The sequence below is a fragment of the Nicotiana attenuata genome, chromosome 9 (genome assembly GCF_001879085.1).
Source record: "Nicotiana attenuata strain UT chromosome 9, NIATTr2, whole genome shotgun sequence".
Taxonomy (NCBI): Eukaryota; Viridiplantae; Streptophyta; class Magnoliopsida; order Solanales; family Solanaceae; genus Nicotiana; species Nicotiana attenuata.
In genome coordinates, this window is record NC_031997.1 from 42,012,772 (window position 1) to 42,038,569 (window position 25,798).

The 25,798-nt window shown below is 38.3% G+C and overlaps 1 long non-coding RNA gene and 1 pseudogene across 1 annotated transcript; both read left to right on the top strand.

The window, feature by feature from the left end:
• LOC109232316 lies at window positions 8,311–14,275 on the top strand. The gene is made up of 5 exons (XR_002068942.1): window positions 8,311–8,332; window positions 12,523–12,573; window positions 12,747–12,816; window positions 12,921–12,982; window positions 13,993–14,275. It is a non-coding gene; the product is annotated as an uncharacterized LOC109232316 (long non-coding RNA).
• On the top strand, window positions 14,296–22,836 carry LOC109232680 (annotated as a pseudogene).

The following is a 25,798-nucleotide window of genomic DNA, read 5'->3' on the forward strand; positions in this document are numbered from 1 at the left end:
ACACATATAGGGAGTCACTAAAAGTATGATTTCAATTTCCTAGAGGCGCTTAGCAAAGCGAGCGCCAGTTTTTCTAGGTGAGGATATCTAGTTTCGGCCTCACCTAAGGTCCGGCTAACATAATAGATTGGAAATTGAGTACTTTGTTCTTCCCGAACTAGGACTCCACTTACCGCTATCTCCGATACTGCCAAATACAAGTATAGTTGTTCGTCTGCCCTCAGTGTGTGAAGCAGCGACGGGCTCGATAAATCTTAAGTTCTTCCAGTGCCTGTTGGCATTCCGGGGTCCATGTGAAGATGTTTTTCTTCTTAGCAACGAGAGAAATGGATGACTCTTATCTGAGGACCTTGAAATGAATGGCCCCAGGGTGACTATGCGCTCGGTTAGCCTTTGCACGACCTTCACGTTGTCCACTACCGTGATATCCTCAATAGCTTTAATCTTGTCGGGGTTGATCTCGATTCCTCGGTTGGATACCATAAACCCAAGAAATTTACCCGATCAGACTCCAAACGCGCATTTTTCCGGATTCAGCTTTATGTTTTACTTCTTCAATATACTGAAGGTTTCCTGCAAATTCTTTAAATGGTCCTCTACTCGCAGGGACTTGACTAACATATCATCAATGTAAACTTCCATAGATTTCCCTATTTGTTCTTCGAACATTCGGTTTACTAGGAGTTGGTATGTGGCACCAGTATTTTTTTAATCCAAACGACATTATGTTATAACAATATGTGCCATACTTAGTGATGAAGGAGGTCTTTTCTTGATCATCCGGGTTCATCCGTATTTGGTTTTACCCGGAGTAGGCATCAAGAAAACTAAGGATCTCGTGGTCGGCCGTGGCATCGATCATGAGATCGATGTTAGGCAAAGGGAAAGAGTCTTTGGGGCGTGCCTTATTAAAATCCTTGTAATCCACACATATTCTTAGTTTGTTCCCTTTTTTAGGGACTACTACTACGTTTGCTAGCCATTTCGGGTATTTGACTTCCCGTATAGACCTTATTTTAAGGAGTTTAGTTACCTCGTCCTTGATGAAAGCTTGCTTGATTTCAGACTGTAGTCTCCTTTTCTGCTTGGCCGGATTTCGGGTCCAGGCTTAGTTTGTGAGTGGTGATCTCCAGTGGGATCCCTGTCATGTCGAGATAGGACCACCAAAACAATCCATGTTAGCAATATGAAATTGAATGAGTTTTTTCCTGCGCTCGGGAGTTAACCCCATGCCCAGGTATACCTTTCGATCAAGTAGATGTTCGGTTAGTATGACTTGCTCCACCTCTTCCACCATTGATTTGGCAGCACCGGAATCATCGGGGACTATGAAGGATCGAGGAACCCCATAATCATCCTCTTTGTCAGTCCCCTGCTTGTTCGGTTGGGTCGAGTCCGACATCTGTGATTGCTATTTGGCTTCCTATTTTGCTTTGGAATCTGGATCCTTTGTCGATGAGAGTGTTGATATTGGAATTACTTCGTCGACAACAAGCATTTCCTCTGCGGCGGGCTGCTACCCATAGATCGTTTTAATCCCCTCTGGTGTCGGGAATTTTAAAACCTGGTAAAGGGTCGAGGGCACAACTCTCATGTTGTTAATCCAAGGTCTCCCGAATAGGGCGTTATACCTCATGTCGCCTTCGATCACATAAAACTTGGTCTCCTGGATGGTTCCGGCTGCATTTACCAGCAATGTTATTTCTCCCTTAGTAGTTTCACAAGCCATGTTGAACCCATTTAGCACTCGGGCTGCAGGCATGATTTGGTCCTATAGGCCGAGTTGATCTACGACCCTCGATCGAATGATGTTGGTTATCTGGATCGATTAATACAAGTTTAACTCGAGCTTTATTTGTGAGTACAGATATTACCAGTGCATCATTATGGGGCTGCATGATTCCTTACGCATCCTCATCGTTGAAAGATAAAGTTCCTTTTGGTATGTAATCTCGAGTCCGTTTCTCCCTCGTGATCGATACCTTGGTGCGCTTTAACATCGGACCTTGAGGATCATCAACCCCTTCGATGATCCTATAAATGATGTGTTGAGGTTCCTCTTGCTCGTTTTGTTTATTGGAATCCCTGTATTTGAAATGATTCTTGACTCGGTCGCTCAGAAACTCCCGAAGATGCCCGTTGTTGAATAACCAGGCTATCAGTGCCGTGATATTTGAATATTTGATTGGGATCTCTTTGGGCTATATCGGTTTGTAAAGGTCGAGGCCATTTGGTATCTTGATGCTCCGATAGCCGATACGATGGCGGCTGCATCAACATTAAAGTTGTATTCTGATAATAGTGGCGCTTCTTTAGGTCCGATAGGCCTGTTGAAGTCGTTCTTTCTCATGAGCCCTCGAGAACTCTAGCTTCGATCATTCCTCCTTTTGTTTGTACAAGATTTCTCCCAAATCTGCTGCTCCTACGATCTCCATTATATGGCTGATATCGATCTTTGCGCGACCTCGATTCTTGGTCAATATCCCTCTTGATTCTGTCGAAGGGTTTCTTAGGATAAATGGACCCGGAAGGACCCCCAAGTTGGTCATCTTCGACCCTGATCTTCAATTGATATCGATTATGCACATTGGCCCAAGTAACAGCCCGGTACTCTATCAAATTCTGCTTCAACTACTGTGAAGCAACTGAGCTTCGAACATTGAGTCCTTGAGTGAAAGCTTGGACAGCCCAATCATCGGCGACTGGTGGCAGGTCCATCCGTTCTATTTGAAATCGAGACACGAATTCTCTGAGCATTTCGTTGTACTTCTGCCTTACCTTGACAAGGTCCGATTTCCTGGTTTCAACCTTGATGGCTTCGGCGTGTGCCTTTACGAAAGAATCTGCAAGCATTACAAATAAGTCCATAGAATTAGGTGGTAAATTGTGGTACCATATCATAGCCCCCTTTAGTAGGGTCTCTCCGAATTTCTTTAGCAAGACATATTCGATCTCATCATCCTCTAGATCATTCCCTTTGATAGTATATGTGTAAGAGGTGACATGCTCGTTCGGATCGATCGTTCCATTGTATTTAGGAATCTCTGGTATGCGGAACTTCTTGGGGATCGGCTTGGGACCCGCGCTAGCGGGGAAAGGCTTTTGCACAAACTTTGGAGTCCAGGCCCTTCGATATCGATGGTGCTCCCTAGATTTGATCGACCATGGAGTTTTAAGTTTTCACCTTCTTGTCGTTTGCCTCGATCTTCTTTATCAATTCATTTTGTCAGTTCTTTGAGCATCTTCATGGTTGCAGGATCGGTCCCCGATTCTTTCTCGTTCGATTTTCCTTGAAGTCGATTTGACCCTGTGGACAACTTCCTGTGATGGCTCGGGCTCGATCCTGCTCGGTGGGTGATTCTAGTTTTGGAGCCGGGCTGTCGCTGCCTATTGAGCCTGCAACATTTTGAAGATCATCCGCATGTTGCTCCCGCCATCTTCGTTGCCATATGTGCTTTGAGAGGCTGATCGAACAACCCTACGAACGCTGCCTTCGAGATCGACAAACCAAATTTGCATTGATGGCTACATGTGAGCTGACGTTGATTGGATCTATAGCCGGAACTCCATTGAGATCGATCGGGGTAAATCGTTCCCCGGTGCTATGTTATCATTCTCGCCGTGGTGGCCGAAATCATTGTCAACATGAAGAAGTGTTGACTGAGAGTTCGACATTTAGGTCCTGCAATCAAAGATACTTCAAAGAACAAGTGAAAAATAGTGTCTGTTATGAAAGTTTGTACTGAGTAACCACTATTATCCTTAGCCCCACGGTAGGCGCCAAACTATTTACCCTAATAAATGGATAACAACTGAATTTATACGCGGTTTTAAGGATACGTGATATAACTTGGTGCAAATTAAGAAGACATACTAATATTGAAATTGACGATAAGAGAATAAATGCAAACCACACAAATTGAAAAGCCTTGGCCTTCGAGTTCGATCACCCTTGAACCAAGAAATGCCTCAACTGATGTTAGGACAGAATAATGAGATGATAAGAGCTAAAAATGACAGTATATTTCTTTGTGTTGCATGTTATGATGTGTGTTACAAATGATCAGACCACCCCTTTCTATAGTAGGGGAGTCCTACTCTTGATACAATTCTATACAAGGTAAAAAATCTTATGATTTTCTAATTAACTGGCATCTCCTTGATACGTGCCGAGATTCCCGCCGTGATCTTCAACTGATCGCGGATATTTCGGCCTTCTGTTATTCGGCTCAGCATATTTCCCTCGATCTTGTTTGGTCTCGATCTTATTCGGTCCCGGGATCACGAGCTCAACGATGTAACTTCGTACCTCTGTTCGATATAACCCGAGATCGAGCTTTAACTTATCACGTTTTAGTCTCGATTGGCCACATAATAGACGAACCCGGTTTCGACTGTATACACATTGATCTTTAACTATATAATAAGAGAAACTTTTAAGGACGACAAAGGATATTTTCGGTATTTACCTGAGTCCATTCTTCTTTGTTCCCCACTATTCCATTCTTAATTGTATGCCTTGTAGGCTTCCAGATCAGTACGTGTCCGATTGTGAGCAACGCGTGGCTTTAGTTTTTGCTCTTTTCTTTGGCTTCTTCCTCCCAATCTGCGAGCTTCAACAGCTTTTCAATACTGTGGTCATCCTCTTTCGTTCTTTTTCCATTTTCTCTCTCTTTCCGGTTAGTTGATGTTCTTCTCCTCCCCGTCTTCTTTTACTAAATTTTTTATTTTAATCTTGTGGTTAGTTTTTATTTTTTATCTATACTTGCTACAGATTTCGGTATTTTTCCGGAATTTTTTGGTGACTTTTCGATTTTTCTAATTTCTCTCTCTGTATTGTTCTTCCTCTTCTCTTTGATTACCGTTGAGTTTTTCTCTTCTCTCCACTTTCATTTTCTCTCAAATTTTTGTTTTCTATCTTCTGGTTCTCTGCTTAATCTTTTTGTTTTGGTCTGTTTGAAATTTTTTGTAACTTATTTGTTCTTCACTACTGACATATACTAAAAACATGTTTTGTAAAATGGTTTTCTGTATGTTTCCTTACATCTTCCTTTTTCCTTAAAAAAAAAACATGCGTAGCAATTCCTCATTCTATTGGTGACGTGAGCCTGAGGGAATTTGTATTTTATGTAATTGGGATGCTTTTGTTTTGCATGTGTTTCAATCCTGCTTTAAAAATTAAATTATAAGGTATGACTTTATTTGATTTTAGAGTCTGTGCTTAATGTGTTAGCTTGGTGGTATATGATTCTGGAAGTATGAAACTTTTTTATTTTTTATTTTTTGGTATCTTCATTTGTGACCCTGTCTCTAATTTTTGTGGCTGGGTTAAGTTGCAGATACCACTTTATTGCTTGTTCTTTTGTTTAATTTTGTGGATAAAAATTTAGGCATCAGTGTAGTAGATGTCTCCCTTATTAGGTTTTCTTCTTTCCTTGATTCGTCTTTGAATTGCGAAACTAATAGTCTTCATCCCTTTTTCTTGAAATTCAAATACGTGGAGAGTAAATTATTGGTGAAACAAGTAAAAAATCAGAAGTTTGTGGGGAAGATCTAAATATTTACTCAAGGAAATGAATAAATTGTAACAGAAATTTGATTCGAAAATGGAAGTTTCTCAAGTGGGGGAGAAAAAAAATATTGTTTTGACCTGCAAGTGGTAATTTTTACCGTTTGTATTAAGTTGTAGGTTTACTGTGCTGTGTGTTTGTGCCCTTGTGCTTGTAAAACAAAATTAGTCATGTTAGATTGACTCTCTACACACCCTTATATTTGTAAGTTCTTATTTTTACAACTCATGACATTAGCCCAAAAAATATATGTTGGCGGCAGGTGAAAGAAGAAATCTTTAGCAATGCTTCTATTTGTGCCTTGGCATTTAGGATATGCACAGTTATGAATGCAATGACTTCTCTGGTATCTCAGAAAACTTGAAATTGTACCCGTTTGTTTTGTTAATATATTAGTATATAATATTTATTATTCAAATATTTTTGGCGAGTTAGGCATATATTATAGATCCATAGCTCTGCTTCTGGAGCAGGACTCAAAAAATGACTTTAGGTTTGGTGGAAATTTAGGTGCCTATAGGATTTATAGTTTTACCAAATCAGAAATCAGCCAAAGAGAATGAATTATGTTTGTATTTTAGCATGTTGAGCGTGAATATTTAGGAAATTCCTTTTGTGGTCCTTGAGTATGAGTAAAATTTTCCGTAGGCGCATAGTCTTGGAATCAATATGATCAATTAAGTGTGAACAAAATTTACATGAATTTTGTAAAGTGCGTGCTTCGGCTTTGGATAAGATTCTGTGAATAGGAATAATGTTTGTGGGAATCTGTTACCTTATATTTACTTCCTAAGAAATTGCATGAAGTAGTAGTGGTTTTCTTTATAGAAGAAGTAGTATTGTTTTAATAATGAAAACCACATAAGCTTAAGATCCATGCTCGTAAGATTCTTTGTTAAGGCTAGGAGTTACCCTCAGTTCTTTCTTAAGAGCATGCTGGATACATATCAGTTCTTAAATATTTTAAAGAAGTATATTTTCTTTGTTAATTGGTTTTGGGAGTCCTATCAGAGGTCTTAAGTCTGCTTAAGTGCATATATAATATTCATGTGTGTTCCAATACCAAATAACAGTAGTAAGGAATCGACAAATCTTACATGTTTGGATGTGTTCATGATGCTTGTATGTATGTAACTCATTTGATTATAAAGTATTTACATGTACTTGATGCATAGACTTCTATTTGTTGTGAATTATTTCTATAGTAAAAGGTGTTTGATTCTGTTGTTCCTGTTCCTTTCCGTTATCATTTTTCGGTAATTTATTTAGGTTTTTTGAAATTCAAAAATAGACCTTTGCATATCTTGGTTAATGGAAAAAAGAAGAACACCGTGATAAAACATGTGCAACTCTTTCAGACGCAATAACAAGTGAAACTACAAATACTTCTTTACAAACTAGCCTGAAAGACATGGTGTAACGATCCAACCGGTCGTTTTAAACATTTGCACTTCGCTCACCAGTTCTCGGGCATGATTAGCCCCGTATGATGTTTTATGACTTAAGCAAATCATCGGTTTTGGTTTTTAGGTTAATCGGAGCAGATATGGAAGGATGATTCTCAGCTTGAAGTTTAAATATGAAAGGTTTGACCAAGTTTTTGACTTTTTAGTATTCGTTTTCGGATTTGAATTTGTATGGTTCGAATAGCTTCGTTATGTTATGTGGGACTTAGGAGTGGGTTCGGAATGTTATTCGGAGGTCCGTGGTAGAATTAGGCTTGAATTAGATATTTGGCGATCTCCGGTCGGCAGTGGAAATTAGATATCGGGGTCGGAATTGAATTTCAGAAGTTGTAATAGGTTCGTAGTGTCGTTTGGGATGTGCGCGCAAAATTTCAGATCATTCGGATGAGGTTTGGTATGTTTCGGCATCGCTAGCGGAATTTGGAAGTTTAGAAGTTTTTAGGCTTGAATCCGAGGGTAATTTGGTGTTTTGATGTTGTTATGAATTCCGAAGGTTTGATTAAGTTCTTGTTATGATATGTGATGTGTTGGTATATTTGGTTGAGGTTCCGAGGGGCTCGGGATGATTTCGGATGGCTATCGGAGAAGTTGGAAGTGGGATTTTGCAGCTGAAGCTGCTGTTCTAATGTGTCCGCACCTGCGAGCCCGCAGGTGCGAGGCTTGGGGCGCAGGTGCGGAAGCCGGTGAGTTAATGATGTTCGCAGGTGTGGCGCCTTGACCGTAGGTGCGGTCCGCAGGCGCGAGAAATAGGTTGCAGGTGCGAAAAGCCTGGGCAGAAAGTATATAAAGGACCCTTCGCGAATTTTGGTTATTCTCACAATTTCAACTCGATTTTTGGAGCTTTTGGAGGGTTTTGAAGAGGGAATCAAGGGGAAACTCGTTGAGGTAAGATTTTTGAACTTAATACTTAATTCTATGGTAATTTTCAGTAGATTAAGCTTGGAATTTGTAGGATCTAAGGGTGAAAATTGGGGAATTAGGGCGTAGAACTTGAGAGTTCAAAAAATTGGGTGATTGAGAGGTCAAACGAAGTTAGATTTTGGTAAATTTGGTATGTATGGACTCGTGAGAGGATAAGGATTCTAGTGTTGTTATTTTTATCGGATTCCGAGATGTGGGCCCGGGGGTCGGGTTTGGCCGATTTTGGGATTTTTTATTTAGTTTGATAGTTTTCGCATGGGCTTTGTCCCTTTAGCATGTATTGATAATATGATTCTGATTTTTGATAGATTCGGGCGATTTGAGGCCGAGTCGAGCGGCAAGGGCATTGCGGAGTAGATTTTCGTCCGGTTTGAGGTAAGTAACTATTGTAAATCTAGACCTGAGGGTATAAAACCCCGAAATTTCGTACTATTTTGATAAATGAGGTGACACATATGCTAGGTGACGGGTGTGTGGGCATGCACCAGTAGGGATCGTGACTTGGTCCGTCCCGTGGCAACTATAAAGTTGCATATTTTGATAAACTATATATGATATCTTTGTGCTTCAGAAATGTTTCTGTTAACTTGGGTTGAATGCCATGTTTGGGGTCTTGTGCCGTACTATTTGGACCCTCAGGGGTATTTTACTACTATCCTCGCACCGTTTTGATTCGAAAGCATATCCTCAGTCATGATTTTTACTTATTTCTTATTTGATTTAGTTTCATTACTCTATTTTTAAATATATGGAAGTTGTTTGGGCTGAGTTCCTTGATTTTCACTGAAATGCCCGAGTGGCTTGTGAGGTAGATGACTGAGAGAGGCTGAGAGCTTGATAGTGTGGATTATATAATTATGGATGGGGCTGCATGCCGCATATATATATATATATATATATATATATATATGGATCGAGTTGCACGCCGCAGCAATATATGGATCGGGCTGCACGCCGCAACGATATAGGGCTTGGGCTATCGGAGCCCCTCCGGAGTCTACAGCGAGCACAGTCGACTATATATTTATGGATCGGGCTGCACGCCGCAGCTGTTATTATATGGTACCTATTGAGCGTGAGTGTTGAGTGTGAGTGCTGATTGATGAGTGTTGAGTTACGAGTGACTGAGAGGCTTGCCCGAGGGGCTATATATGAGTGATACTTCGCTCGAGGGGCTATATACGAGTGATACTTCGCCCGATGGTCTATATGTGAGTGATACTTCGTCCGAGGGGCTTGTTTATGAAATTACCGTTTTCACTCATCTTCTTTTATATTGAGCCTCTATTGAAAATTGTTGAACAAAAATGTTTTTATATAATTTTGTATTGAAACTGGAGTTTTACGAGATATCTTGACTATGATACTGATTTGGCCTTTGTTGTTTTTCACTAAGACTTTATATTGTTTGGAGAGTTGTAGCCCTGTTCCTCAATTTTCTGCTCCTTTTGTACTCTACAGTTGATATATGACTTACCGGATTGGGTGGTTCGGGTCCAGAGAGATTTCAAACTAAATTGAGACACTTAGTCTCATAATTGAAAGCTTAAGTTAGAAAAGTTGACCGGATGTTGACTTATGTGTAAACGACACTAGAATTTAATTTTGATGGGTCCGTTAGCTCTGTTGGGCGATTCTGGACTCAAGAGTGTGTCCGAATGGTGATTTGGAGGTCCGTAGTATTAGGCTTGAAATAGCAAAAGTTGGAATTTTTGAAAGTTTGAGCGAGAATGGACTTTTTGATATCGGGGTCAGATTAGATTTCCGAAAGTTGGAGTATGTTCGTGGTGTCATTTGGGACTTGTGTCCAAGATTTGAGGTCAATCGGGCGTGATTTGAAAGGTTTTGACGTCGTTTGTAGAATTTGGAAATTTCAAAGTTCATTAGGCTTGAATCCATGTGCAAATTCGTATTTTTGATATTGTTTGAGGTGATCTGAGGGTTCGACTAAGTTCGTATGATAATTTAGGACTTGATGGTATATTAGGTTGAGGTCCCGGGGAGGGGGAGGGGGGGCTCGGGTGAGTTTCGGGTGGTTAACGGATCATTTTTGGACTTAGCTTGATGGCTAAGGTTTGCTGGTGTAAATTTCTGGTTTCCTCTTACGCGATCGCGTGGGCAAGTCCGCAATCGCGCAGGCTTGGTTTAAGCAGAGATGATTTTGGCCTATGCGTTCGCGAGAGAGGGTACACGATCGCGTAGGTGTGGCTAGACTGTGAGTCGCGAACGCGTGGGCTATGTCGCGTTCGCGAAGAGATGAGGAGGGCAGTTGGGTTTCTAATGTTTGTGCTTCGCGATCGCATGAGGTGAGACGTGATCGCATATATTGAAGGAGGCAGAGGTCTGCGGTTGAGGGAGGGCAACCACGTTCGCGTAGAGTAAATTTGAGGGGTAGTCTAAGTTGTTCTATGCGAACGCGAGGATTCTTCCGCGTTTGCGATGAAAGCATCGCTGGGCAGATTTAAAAGATTCAAAACGAGGATTTCGAGTTCATATCATAAAATTTAATTGGGAGTGTCACGGCCCAAATCGAAGGGTCACGACGGGCACCCGGTGCCTTACTCAACCGAGTACCAACGTAACATATCTTTCTTATTGTACTATCATTGGTAACAGGGCCAACATGGCCGCAACTCGTAATGTATAACTATAAGTGGGAAAGCACTATATTAATGAACCATCATTCTTAAAACATGAATACATAAGGGCCGTCAAGGCCTCTGACATACTGTACAAAATGAACCTCTATCTACAATGCCTCTAAGTGTATTTGACATCAAATGGGACAGGGTACCGGCATACCCATAAGTCTATAGCAAAATTCTAACATGATGACTCATAACTCGGCCGCACTCCGAATGAGGTGGAGTCTTACCTAACCTCGTCTACTATGAGGGCTCATCAAACTGATTGTCTATACCTGCAGGCGTGAATGCAGCGTCCCCAACAAAAGGACTTTAGTACGAATAATGTACCGAGTATGTAAGGCACATAAATAAGTATATACAAGACATGAAAGAAACATGAAGTAAATGACTCAACCTGTAAGTCTGGATAACTCTGTAAATCATGAAATACTTATAGTATCATGCATATGCGTATGAATGTCGTGTCGTGCATAGGTACATGTGTTCATAACATCATCAAGCCTCTGAGGGCATCCCATCATAGTCGGTCACTGTGGGCAAAATCATCAACGTATACCAGCTGATCAGGTGGTGGTGCGTATATAACGCCGTAACTTTTTTCCATATCCCATATACATATAATATACATATATACGCATATATAACACCATCTGGTCATGGATCAATGTACATGTATAAATGAATGCAATGCATGAGAAGTACGTCACTAAAATCTCTCAGAATGTCATAAGACCATTATGCCTTTGAGTGATATCATGAAGTAAATTTTTTCAACTTACGTATTTTTCTGAGACCCATGAACAAAAGATGTAATAATAAGATACATGGGAATTCAAGAACATAGGCACCTCTAACACTTCTATGAATATAGTCATTTATAGAAGTTGTGTATTTGCTCGTTTCGTTTGTGTCGTATAGATCATTCCAAAAGGAAAGAAGGGATAGCCTTAAGATACCTGAGCCGATTCTCTTGACTATCCTTCCAACACACGTCAAACGTGACAAAACATGTAACGGCGAATCGAAGTAGGAAAAAATCCGTATGATATTCTTGAGAAAGATTGTATCGAGTTCCCTTAGAATTACTAATCCCATTGTTACTACGTAGTATAACTTCGTACGAATTATTTGCTGAAAATCCGTTACTTGGTAGATGTAAAACATCTCCAGTTTTTATCCAAGAATTGGACTCAATTTAAGAAACTAGCCTTTCACCATTTTGAAGCCGTTAGAAAACCAAAGTAGAGGACCAAAGTCTCTTGAAACTTTCTTCATTATCTTGTAGAGACAAGTGAATTAGAGAAGTCTTAAGTCTTTGGGTGTGGCTCCACTTATGTATGATTTGGCCAACAAATTCCTCTAAATGTGCCATCTAATCCCATGACTTGCCTAGTCATTATTTGAGTCCCTATTTGTTGACACTTGGTTAATGCTTATCCACCTCACTAATTATCCATTATTTTCTTAATACATATATATAAAATTAATCCCCCACTAGTCCAATAATTAACTAATTACCCACATAATTAAGAATTATTTCAAATTAATTAAAGTACTACTCACTTTTAGTACACTTTATATATCTTGCTATCATGGTCATGTGGTACCTTGTATTGCACTAGTCCATAAATACGGGATACTATATATCTTGGACCGTATTTTATCTCAAAATGACAACCTTCGACGAAACTCATTTTCTTCGATTCGCTTACCCTCTTACCTTCACAAATTTACTTATCACTTGTTTGAAATAGCATAATACTTATAACCTCAAAATAATCTCATTTCCGAGCATACGTCGATTAACTTACGACGAAACTTTAACGTACGAAAATGCGGGATGTAACATTTCATTTTCGAGCTTTCATCAATTTACTTATGGCATACTTTCACGTACGAAAACATGGGGTGTAACAGGGAGCTCTGTAGAAGGCGATTTTTGGAGGAATTTTCACGTGGGTGTTTGGGGTAAGTGATTTCTACCTAGTTTTTATTAATTTCCATGATTATGCCTTTGATTCTACCATTAAATTTGTGATTTGTGGCGGAAAATTGGGAAAAAGAGGAAGAGTTCTTAGGCTAGATTTTGAGGTTTTGAATGAGATTTTGTTATCCGATTTGAGTAAAATTTGTATGGTTAGACTCGTGGTTGAATGGGCTTCCTGATTTTGTAACTTCTGTCAGATTTCGAGACGTGGGCCCGGGAGCCGGGTATGAGCCAATTTCGGATTTCGAGCTATAATTTCATAATTTCTTGTAGAATTTATTCCTTTAGCCAGTACTGATTGTATTGTACTACTTGTGGCTACATTCAGGACATTTGGAGGCCGATTCGCGAGGCAAAGGCATATTGGAGTAAAGTTTTGCTCGAATTGAGGTAAGTAACAGTTCTAAATCTGGTTCTAAGGGTATGAAACCCCGGGTCATTGTATTATGTGATTGGTTTGGAGGTGACGCACATGCTAGGTGACGGTCATGTGGGCGTGCACCGTAGGAATTGTGACTTGGTCCATTCCGTGGAAACTGTAAAGTTGAATAACTTGTTGTTAGCCATATGCTCTCCCTGTATTATAGAAATTTGACTGCTAATCATGTTAGAAATAATGTTTAGGCTATGTGTTGACACTGTAGGACACGCAGATGTCGTGTACTTGTTGAATTAATTTGCTAATTGTTGTCTTTTACTCAGTCACGATTTTACCTGCGTATCATATCACAGTCTCTTCTTGTTTCTTGTTGATACATTGTATTATCTCCGTTTGGGCTGATATTTATGATTTCTGAGAGCCCAAGAGACTGGAGAGGTTGGTGGTTGAGTTAGGGCATGAGTGTCGAGCTGTCAGCTATATGTATATATATGGATCGAGTTGCACGCTGCAACGAGCGTTAAGGTTGTATAAATATATAAATCGGGTTGCACGCCGCAACGAGCCTTATGGCTATTTATATATTATGGGATCGGGCTACATGCCGCAGCGATATAACGCTTGGGCTGAAGGAGCCCCTCCGGAGTCTGAACACCCCCAGTGAGTGCATGTACCTATTGAGTGTGAGTGTTGAGGGCTAAGAGTCGAGTGATGAGCTATTGAGAAAGATTGTGTGACTGTTGCAGAGGTTGTATTTGGTTTCATTGTTGTTGCACATAGCTACTATATGTCACTGTTTTGAAACTTCTGGGAGATATTATATCCGTTTTTTGCTTGAACTTGGCTTGTATAAATTGATTTGACTTTAATTGTCGGATTTGAAAGCATGTGTACTTTCTTGTTGAGATTACTGAAAATGAACTATAACTGTGTAGCTCGTCACTATCTTTCAGTTCCTTATTTATTATTGTTACTTACTGAGTTGGTTGTACTCACGCTACACCCTGCACTTCGTGTGCAGATCCAAGTATTTCCGGACACGGTGGACGTTGATATCGTGCACGGTCGATCTTTGGATATTACGATGTAGCTGCCTGGCGTTCACAGTCCTTGTCTCTCCTCCCTTATCTTTTCTTTTGTTGTCTTTAGATCCAGACTTTTATAGACATTTTATTTCTAGACTGGTGATGTATAGATGCTCATGGGCTCAGTGACACCCTGGGAGCTATTTTCCGCACTTATGTTTGGGTTTTTACCCCGTTTTATGAAAACTCTAGTTATTTAAAATTTCTTGATTCATTTTCTGTTTGATATTGGTAGTATTATGGAAATGTTGGCTTGTCTAGTATCACGATAGACGCCATCGCAACAGATTAGGATTTGGGTCGTGAGACTTGTGTTCAAGTGGCTATTTAGTTTAAACTCTTGTAGGGAGCTCATCAGCAAAGCCAGTGTTTGCTGCTCTTCTCTCTGCAAGCCTGCAACGATTTGTATCAATGACCTGCCAATCTCAAATTAACATGTGTGCTTAATACTTACTCCCTCCGGTCCAAAATAAGTGATTTTTTGGATGTTTTCACACAGATTAATAAATCCACCTTTTAGCATTAATTAGCAATGAAATTGACCATATTAACCTTTACTATCTCACATAAACACTCCTAACACATATTCCAACACAATTTACTCCAAGGATAATGTAGGAAAAAAATAATTAATTCATTCTTGAAATCTGGAAAAATCACTTATTTTGGACCACAAGAAAAAAGCCAAAAAATTACTTATTTTGGACCGGAGGAAGTATTAATTTGCTGCTCTCCCCGGACAACGCATAAATATAATATATTTTCTGTATTCAAATTAGGCAAGTTGGCCACTCACGTGATTAAATTTAAAAAGTCAAAGTTGTGATATACGAAATGAGGAGCCAGCCATTATAGAGTTTCACTCCCAAGATCACTCCCTTTGTCCCGGTTTATGACCGAACACGGAGCTTAAAAATAAAGAAAATACTTCGAAATTTATAGTCTAAAACAAATTATGTATACAAATTTTTGTGGCTATAAATTATTACAAAATAGAAAATTTAAAGTTGAATTATTATAAAATATAGAAGGTGTGTTTGGGGGGTGGGGTGTGTGTGTGTGTGGGGTGGGGGGGGGGTGGGAATTTGCAAACTGGGCATTATAAAGTTAGCAACTTTGTAGAACACCTAGCATACTAAGTATAGCGTTTGCCTTCTTTCTCTAGCATAATTGTGACATTCAAACTTTTCTTGTCTTCCTACTACACTTTCTTGCTCATTTTATTTCTTTCACTCATTTCTCTATTCTATGCTAAAGTAGTACCCACGGCCGCAACCAAAGACTCATCAACCCTACAATACATTACAGTAGTAGGGCAAAGAAATCCTTTAATCCCAATCACAGTAATAGGGATTGTGAAAGAGGTTACAATAGCTCAACTTACAAACCAGGTCTCTGCAACTCTAAAGCTTGCTCTTTTGCCGAGCCTGATTCTTGTGGAGACTATTGCGTATTCAAACCAGGACCGCTGCCCGGATGCAACAACAATACTTGCCATACTCTAGCTGAAAATCCCATGATTAATGCATATGCGTTTGGAGAAGTCGCTGAGGATGTATCGTCCATTGGTTCAATGCCTGGCACTCGTGTCACTCGGCCACAGTTTATTTTCAGTTGCGTTGAGTCCTCCTTTTTGAAAGACCATGCGGAAGGAGTTACAGGTATTAATTACGTTATATATATACTGTCTGACTATCTCATCTAAAAAATTTTAAACCGTTCGAGCTATCATACTGTTTTACTCAATTATATTATGTCTCAATAACAGGAACTGCAGGTTTTTCACATCAAATTCCAATTTCCATTCCTAATCAACTCGCTAATTTAGACCCTAGATTTTCTAGCAAGTTTGGTGTTTGCTTGAGCTCATCTACAAGATCTAGTGGAGTTAACTTCATTGATTCTGGCCCATATAATGTTTACAATCCTAACAAGGTTGACATCTCCAACAATCTTGTCTATACTAAGCTAATCACAAATTCCAGGGCATATTTGCAATCTTCAGAGTACTTTCTCCAAGTTTCATCCATTCGTATCGCGGGAAAAGACGTGCCACATATATTAACAAAAAGAATGGATTAGGTGGGACGAGAATCAGCACAACAACACCTTTCACAATATTGGACAATAGCATTTACAATGCTGTTAAAACTGCTTTTATCAAGGCGCTCCCTAAGAATGTGACTATTGTAGAGCCTCCGATGAAACAATTTGGAGCTTGCTTTAGTTCAAAAAATATTAGAAGTACAAACGTTGGACCAGATGTTCCTGTGATAGAATTTGTATTGCACAAGAGGAGTGCATATTGGAGGATTTTTGGGGCAAATTCAATGGTACAAGTGTTATTCTATCTGTATTGCTGTAAAATCAATAAAGCAATAAACTTTCTGGAAAAAAAAAAACAGAAAGTTAGTAGAACTAGAACGTCAAAATAAATTCTAAAAACAGTAAGGAATAAATCGAACCCACTAAATACACAGTGTGTCCTTAAGAAAATTATTCCCCTCAAGTACTCGAGGTTATGGAATATATCCTCCCAGGATAGAACGATTTAACTCACCAGCGTATTGGTACCAAAAACTCTAATAATTGGCGAACCACTCAATGGTCGTAAAACACACCGGAAAATATTGTGCAGAAGAAGAAGAAGATAATCAGAAAATTTAGTAAGTAAAAATTATGGGATTGAAGGAATATTTATAGCCCATTTGGCACTGTTTCTGAAAAGGTTTGCAACCTTTCAGAATAGCCATAGCTGTTGGAACAGGTTTGGAACTGTTTCTGAAAAGGTTTGCAACCTTTCATAACAGCCATAGCTGTTGGAACAGGTGGGAAAAAATTGCGGGGAAAACAAACGGATTCAAAATAATTCAGGAAAGAAAACGGACCGGACCGTACCGGGTCGCGGATCATGGGTTATCCCGGATTGAATTTTTGCTAATTAATTAAATAATTAAAAAGAATTTTGTCCAAAAAGATTAATCAATCAATCTTTGACCAAATCCAAATCCAAATCCAAATCCGAAGTCGAAGCCGAGCCGAGCGAGCGACACCGATGCCGACGCTGCCGGGGCGAGGCTTGCCTTCTTCTTAACTCTTTAAGAGCTAAAAGATGAGCTTCTCTATATATACAAAAAGATTTTCTTTCCTTCTACCAATGAGGGACAAAGTGCATTAGTAAAGTGAACTAATTCAAAATTTTACTTCCCTCCATTTCTTTTCCCACTATTTTTCATTCCCACCTCTTTTGTTATTAATAACGAAACCCAACAATTCCCCACATGAATGGGGAATGGCTATAAACTTAAAGGAATGCACGGGCATGTGTGTGTTTTACATGCAAGAATTAATTGCATCTGGATAAGTAGGTTTCCCTTTAAACTTTCCGTAGTCAACTTATATCGGATATACTCGGTCAATCGGTAGATTTGATATCTTTGAACTGCCGAGCTTTGTTGTACACCTAGACAACATAAGTCACACAATCAATCCTCTATGGTTCTCACGGTTGTGTTCGTTTCAGCCATGAACACCGCCTGGTTTCATGAGTGCTTAGAGAATGGGCCTTTACTTTCATTCCCCTTGAAGCGGGACTTACACTTCACACTCACATAGGTGATTCCTAAACGTGTAATCCTAAAGACACACTATTTGGTCTTATCCTGCCAGACTTAGCAAATCATTAAAAAGCTTTAAGCTTTATTGACTCATTAAAAAATCTTAATGCTTTACCTCGTTTTTTGAACATTGTCTTCATCACGAGAATGGGTTGAGTTATTTGACCATGTTGAACCGTCATTCATAACTTTGTTTGATCTCTTTGAACCTAGCTCTTGGGATCTCCAGTCTGCTAGGTAGAGTTACCGCCATGTTCACTTGTCCTGGGCCTTAACCCCATTCCATTTGATGATCTTTCAACTGCCTCTCTAGATAGGCCTTTTGTAAGTGGATCCGACACATTATCTCTCGAGTTTACGTAGTAAATTGTGATAACACCACTAGAGAGTAGTTGTCTAACGATATTGTGTCTCCGTCGTATATGACGAGATTTTCCGTTATACATAACGCTCCCTACCCTACCTATTGCCGCTTGACTATCACAATGTATACAAATAGGTGCCAAAGGTTTGGGCCAAAATGGAATATCTTCCAAGAAATTCCGGAGCCATTCAGCTTCTTCAACGACCTTATCCAAAGCTATGAATTCAAATTTTATTGTAGAGCGGGCGATGCACGTTTGTTTGGATGATTTCCAAGACACTGCTCTACCCCCAATTGTGAAAATATATCCACTCGTGGATTTAACTTCAGATGATCCGGTGATCCAATTTGCATCACTATATCCCTCGATCACAGAGGGATATTTTTTTATAATGCAAAGAATAATTTTGGGTATGTTTCGATACCCCAAAACTCGTTTCATTGCCAGCCAATGTATTTGATTGGGATTACTTGTAAACCGACTCAGTTTGCTAATAACACATGCTATATCTGGTCGCGTACAATTCATGATATGCATCAAACTTCCCAATACTCTTGCATAGTCCAGTTGTGAGTCACTTTTACCTTTATTCTTTTGAAGTGCATAACTCACGTCAATTAGAGTCTTGGCAATTTTGAAATCCAAATACTTGAACTTGTCAAGTACCTTTTCAATGTTGTGAGACTGTGATAATGCTAGACCTTGTGGAGTCTTGTGAATTCTGATTCCTAAGATCACATCAGCAACTCCTATGTCTTTCATGCCGAATTACTAGCCAACATGCGCTTAGTAGCAGTTATATCTGCCATACTTTTGCTCATTATTAATATGTCATCAACATATAATCAAACAATGACTTCATGACCTGGAGTGTTTTTAATGTAAACACATTTGTCACACTCGTTGATTTTAAATCCACTTACCAACATTGTTTGGTCAAATTTCGCATGCCATTGTTTGGGTGACTTTTTTAAGTGCATAAAGCAACTTATCAAGTTTTCACACTTTCTTTTCTTTATCAGGAACCACAAAACCCTTAGGTTGTTCCATGTAAATCTCTTCCTCCAATTCTCCATTTAAGAAAGTTGTTTTAACGTTCATTTGATGGATTTCAAGACCATATACGAGCGCTAGTGCAACTAACACCCTAATAGATGTTATCCTTGTTACTGGAGAATATGTGTCAAAGTAATCAAGGCCTTCCTTTTGTCTATAACCTTTGACAACAAGTCTTGCCTTTATATTTGTCAATAGTGCCATTAGCTTTAATTTTTCGTTTAAAGATCCATTTCGAACCTTATTTCCCAAAGGAAGATCAACCAATTCCTATGTATGATTATCCAAAATTGATTGAATCTCACTATTGACTGCCTCTTTCCAAAACGCTGAATCAGAAGACGACATAGTTGCTTTAAAAGTTTGAGGCTCATTTTCAAGCAAAAATGTCACAAAATTTGATCCAAAGGAAGTAGATGTTCTTTGACGTTTACTACGCCTTGGATCTTCTATACTTGGAGTATTTTCCTTTGGTTCTTCCCGAGGTCGTTTAGGTCTTTCACTTAACGACTCGCATTCAGTTTTATACGGATAGATGCTTTCAAAGAATTCAGCATTATCTGATTCCATTACCGTATTAACATGAATCTCGGGATTATCAGATTTATGAACCAAAAATCGACATGCTTTATTGTTTGTAGCATATCCAATGAAAACGCAATCTACTATTTTTGGTTCGATTTTAACCCTTTTAGGTGAAGAAACTTGTACCTTTGCTAGACACCCCACACTTTGAAATATTTCAAGTTGGGTTTTCTTCCTTTCCACTTTTCATATGGAATAGATTGTATTTTGCTGTGGGGTACTCTGTTGAGTATTTGGTTAGCTGTAAGGATAACTTCCCCCCCTCCCCCCCCCCACAAACTCTGCGGTAATCCGGAACTTATTAATAAAGAATTCATCATTTCCTTTAATGTCCGATTTTTTCTTTCCGCAATTCCATTGGATTGAGGTGTGTAAGGTGTAGTAGTTTGATGGATAATTCCATATTCTGAACATATTTCTGCAAACAGAGATTCATATTCTCCACCTCTATCGCTTCTAATCATTTTGATCTTTTTATTCAGTTGATTCTCCACTTCATTCTTGTATTTCTTAAATGCTTCAATTGCTTCATCCTTACTATTAAGCAAATAAACATAACAATATCAAGTGCAATCGTCAATAAAAGTAATAAAATACTTTTTCCCACCTCGAGATGGTGTCGACTTCATATCGCAAATGTCAATATGAATTAAGTCTTAAGGATTTGAATTCCTTTCAACAGACTTATAAGGATGTTTTACAAACTTAGATTCGACACATATTTGACATTTCGATTTATTACACTCGAATTTAAGCAATACTTCTAAATTAATTAACTTCCGCAAGGTTTTATAATTGACATGTCCTAAACGTATATGCCATAAATCATTTGACTCCAATAAATAAGAAGAAGCTGAAATTTTATTCATACTGTCAACAACCATTACATTGAGTTTGAAAAGACCCTCTGTGAGGTAGCCTTTTCCAACATACATTTCATTCTTGCTTACAACAACTTTATCAGAAATAAATAGACATTTGAATCCATTCTTTACAAGTAAAGAAGTAGAAACTAAATTCTTCCTAATAGTAGGAACATGAAGAACGTTCTTGAGCGTTAACACCTTGCCGGAAGTCATCTTCAGGAATATCTTCCCATAACCTTCAATCTTGGTTGTTGCATTATTTCCCATGAAAATCTCTTCTTCGGGACCAGCTGTAGAGTAAGTCTCAAATTCTTCTTTGACAGCACAAACATCTCGAGTGGCTCTAGAGTCAATCCACCACTCCTTCGGATTTTCAACTAGGTTGCATTCCGAAAGCATTGCACAAAGATCATCAATGCCATCATTCTTCTCCACTATGTTGGCTTGTCCCTTCTTCTTATCCTTTTTCGGGAGACGACAATCAGGGGCTTTGTGACCAACTCTTCCATAATTGTAGCAGTTGCCCTTGAATTTCTTTTTGTTATGCTCCTTAGTCTGTCTTGAAGACCTCTTCCTCTTCTTACTTTTTGGAGCAGTCTCCTCAACGATATTATCTCCCATGATATTTGAATTTCCACGAGACTTCTTCTCGGCTGTTTTGTTGTCTTCCTCAATCTTTAGGTATATCACAAGATATTCTAACTTCATTTCTTTGCGCTTGCTTAAGATAGTTCTTGAAATCTCTCCACGAAGGAGGCAATTTTTCAATCATTGCAGCCACTTGAAATGCTTCATTCACGACCATACCTTCAGCAATAAGGTCGTGAAAAATAAGTTGAAGCTCCTGAACTTGGGTTCCCACAGTTTTGCTGTCTATCAGTTTATAGTCTAGAAACTTGGCAACCACGAACTTCTTCAAGCATACATCTTCCGTTTTGTACTTCTTCTGAAGTGCGTCCCATAATTCTTCCGAAGTATTCATCGCACTATACACATTGTACAAGTCATCCTCTAAAGCGCTTAAGATATAGTCTTTGCAAAGAAAATCTGTCTGCTTCCACGCCTCAACAATCATGAACTTCTCATTGTCCGGCATGTCCGCAGCAGGCACTGGAGGCTCTTCACTAGTGAATTTCTGCATACCAAGTATGGTAAGCCAGAAGAACACCCTTTGCTGCCATCCTTTGAAGTTGGCTCCAAAAAATTTCCCCGGTTTCTCGGCCGGAGGAACAGTAGTGTGGCTTGATAAGGCTATCGTCGTTGCAGCAACAGTCGCAGAAGGATTTCCGTTATCAATTGTCATTTTTCACTGTCAACAACATAAGAGTTCAATTAATGGCAAAACTAGAACAGTAAACAATACTGTAATCAAGAAATAATACGTATGATAAATAAAAATCGAAGTTTTTATATACTATTCCAAAGAAAACGATGAAGTTTTTATGTTCTTCAAATCGTTTTCTAAATTACAATACTCTGATGAAGTTTTTATATCTTCAAATCAGAATAGTAAAATTTAGAAGGAGTAGAAAACCACACGGGTTTTAATCTCCACAAACACAATACAGAATATAATAAATTAATTTCCTTAAGATTGTTATTCAATCTGTATTGCTGTAAAATCAATAAAACAATAAACTTTCTGAAAAAACAGAAACAGAAAGTTAGTAGAACTAGAACCAGCGTATTGGTACCAAAAACTCTAGTGATTGGCGAACCACTCAATGGTCGTAAAACACACTGGAAAATATTGTGCAGAAGAAGAAGAAGATAATCAGAACAACCATAGCTGTTGGAACAGGTGGGGAAAAATTGCGGGAAAAACAAACGGATTTAAAATAATTCGGGAAAGAAAACGGAGCCGAAGCCGAAGCCGAGCCGAGCGAGCGACGACGATGACGGCGCGCGACTTGCCTTCTTCTTAACTCTTTAAGAGCTAAAAGATGAGCTTCTCTATATATACACAAAGATTTTCTTTCCTTCTACCAATGAGAGACAAAGTGCATTAGTAAAGTGAACTAATTTAAAATTCCACTTCCCTCCATTTCTTTTTCCACCATTTTCCATTCACACCTGTTTTGTTATTAATAACAAAATCCAACAACAAGTTACAAAGGATGTTATGTATTTAGCGTTTGTTGGAAAAGACCAAACTTGGGAACCATCCATTGTGATTGTAAGGCATCAAATGGAAGAGACTTGATCTTCCAAGAAAGAAGATAGGGTTCAGCTCCTCACTAAAACTTCAACAAACGTCATGTGTTAAGAACGATTATACATCTGAGACTTGATTAAGAGTCTTTACTCATTGTAATCTTGTTTCATTTTAAGGGTTTTCTTTTGCCTTTCTTCTTAACCGGATCGTTCAAACGAGTCAACAACAGTAGTATGTTGAGCTTATTCAAAAAATACTCTCTAGTTCCAGTTTATAAAAGAAAGAAAAACTTTTGAAACTTGTGGTGTAAATAAGTTATAGATATTTGTGCGGTAATAAATCATCTTGTTAAAGATAAAATAAAATTTTTAAAGATAAAATAATTTTAAACATGAAAATGTTATATTATTTTTGGACAAACTAAAAAGAAATTTATATCATATAAACTAACATATCTTATCGAATTAAATGGGGAAACATGATTATTATTTGAGGTATACTGGTTGTTGTCACACCTCCTTTTTTCTAAGAATAGGAAGTTTTTTCAATTAAATTGACATTATTCGAAATGAGATTATTTATTTAATTAGAGTTGCCACTTGGGATAACTATTACCGTGTCTCAAGTCACCGATTTGTTTTAAAATTACAAATCGAGGAAATTGACTCAGTCTTAAAGTCCTTGAAGCACAGAAGATCGGTCCGGGAGAAGGTATAAGGCATTCCCGGATTCCGTGATTTTAGCGTGGTCGCTTTAATCATACCTGGCTTAATTAATTGTCTAATTACATATTTTTAGAACCTATGTGCGCTTTACCTTTTACATCTTTTAATTATGCGTTATGGATTTATCTTTAAAACGGATCACATGTGCGTAAATCCGTATTATTTAGGACGCTAAAATCATGTCACGCGTACGTGTACACAATTAATCACTTAATTATTGAGATTGTTTAGCCAAAGTCGCACGAACGCGCACGTTGATTTATTTTGGAGATCACAATTATGTTATGCGAATGTGTACATAATCACGATAATAGATTAAATACGTGCCTAAAGCTAACTACGAGATATTTGTTCGGAGTCATTTGGAGATTTTCAAAAAAACATAAGTTAGGAACTTCTAATTGTGAAAGACAAGTGTACATTAACAGATTAGTACATACTTGCTAGGGCGTTCTTTATGATTTATAGGATTGTAAGGCATTTCGCTGAGCATCTAATTACTCTGACTGCAGCGTAATAGGAGGGAGAAGTATTTGCCCTTAATTGACGGAGAAGTAAGAAGTTGGCTAGAATGCTTAGTTTTGAACTAACAATTATCTAATAATAATTAGTATCTGAACAGGCGTGTTGTGCGCAATTTTAAAATATATAGATTCAAGTGTAGAATTTGTTGGAGTTATAAACTAAAAACTAAAGGAAATTAATTATATTTAACAAACTCAATAAATGTAGAAATATGGGAAGGGACTTTTGGAGGTTTGTGCTTCTGAAAAGAAGGTTTGATATTAATTCATTAAATAAGAATCCTTGAGAGAATTAATTTATTGATTACGTACATGTAGGCATGTCAAGAGTCATTGGAAGATGGAAACAATGTTATAGATACATGCATCATAATAAATTTTTAAATTTTTTCCAATTAAATTCTGTAAATCTGAAGACAAACTTTAATATATTAAGTAAATAGAACAATATACTAATTGAGACAAAATAAATATGAGGGAGAATGATTTTGTTATTTTCTTTCTTGGTATCTTTTTCATAGGGTCAAAAGTTCCCTATTTATAAAGGTATAAATACATTCAAAGGTTATACGTTAATGTACTTCTTAATTGAGTACATGAATACAAAGTACGTTAAATGGACAGACACATGCAATCCTCTCACTCACATGCATTCATCTCATTTATAACACTCCCTCTTGGATGTCCATTTAAAAGATAATGTGTCTCGTTAAAATCTTACTAGGAAAACCTAGTGGGAAAAAGCCTAGTGAAGAAAAAAGAGTACACATATCTTGTAATACTCGTTGAATGCAGCCTCACTAAAACCTTACCAGAAAAACCCAATTGGGACAAAACCTTGGTTAAGGGAAAAAGAGTACAGCGCGTATTATACTCCCCCTGATGAAAGCTTTATTTGATATCTCGGAGACGAGGCATTCCAATCTTATGTCTCAGCTTCTCAAATATTGATGTTGGCAATGTCTTAGTGAATAAATCTGCTAGATTGTCACTTGAACGGATTTGTTGAACATCTATCTCACCATTTTGCTGAAGATCGTGTGTGTAAAAGAACTTTGGTGAAATGTTGCTTTGTTCTGTCTCCTTTGATATATCCTTCTTTAAGTTGAGCTATGCAAGCACCATTGTCTTCATACAATATCGTTGGAATCTTCATTTTTAAAGAAAGACCACACAGTTGTTGAATATGTTGAGTCACTGATCTCAACCATACACATTCTTGACTAGCTTCATGAATAGATATTATCTCTGCATGATTGGAAGATGTTGCAGCTAAAGTTTGTTTTGTTGAATGCCACGAAATAGCTGTACCCCCACAAGTAAATAGATATCCTGTTTGAGATTGGACTTTTTGTGGGTCAGACAAATAACCTGCACCTGCATAACCAATCAACTATGAATCGGATTCATAAGAATAAAATTATCTCATATCAATAGTCCCTCGGAGGTATCTAAAAATATGCTTAACACCATTCCAGTGTCTTGTTGTTGAAAAGGAACTAAATCTTGCTAATAAACTTACTGCAAAAATTATATCTGGTCGAGTATTATATGCAAGATACATTAATAGTGCCCCAATTGCACTAAGATATGGAGTTTCATCACCAAGAAGCTCTCCATCATTTTCATGAGGTCGAAATATATCTTTATTTATATCAAGTGATCTCACAATCATCGGAATGGACGTGCTTTATCCATATAAAAACGCTTTAGGATCTTTTAGATATAAGTTGATTGCTGGACAAAAATTCCATCTTTCATATGCTCAATTTGTAGACCAAGAGAAAATTGTGTCTTTCCAAGATCTTTCATTTCAAACTCTTTCTTCAAACAGTCTACTACTTTTGGA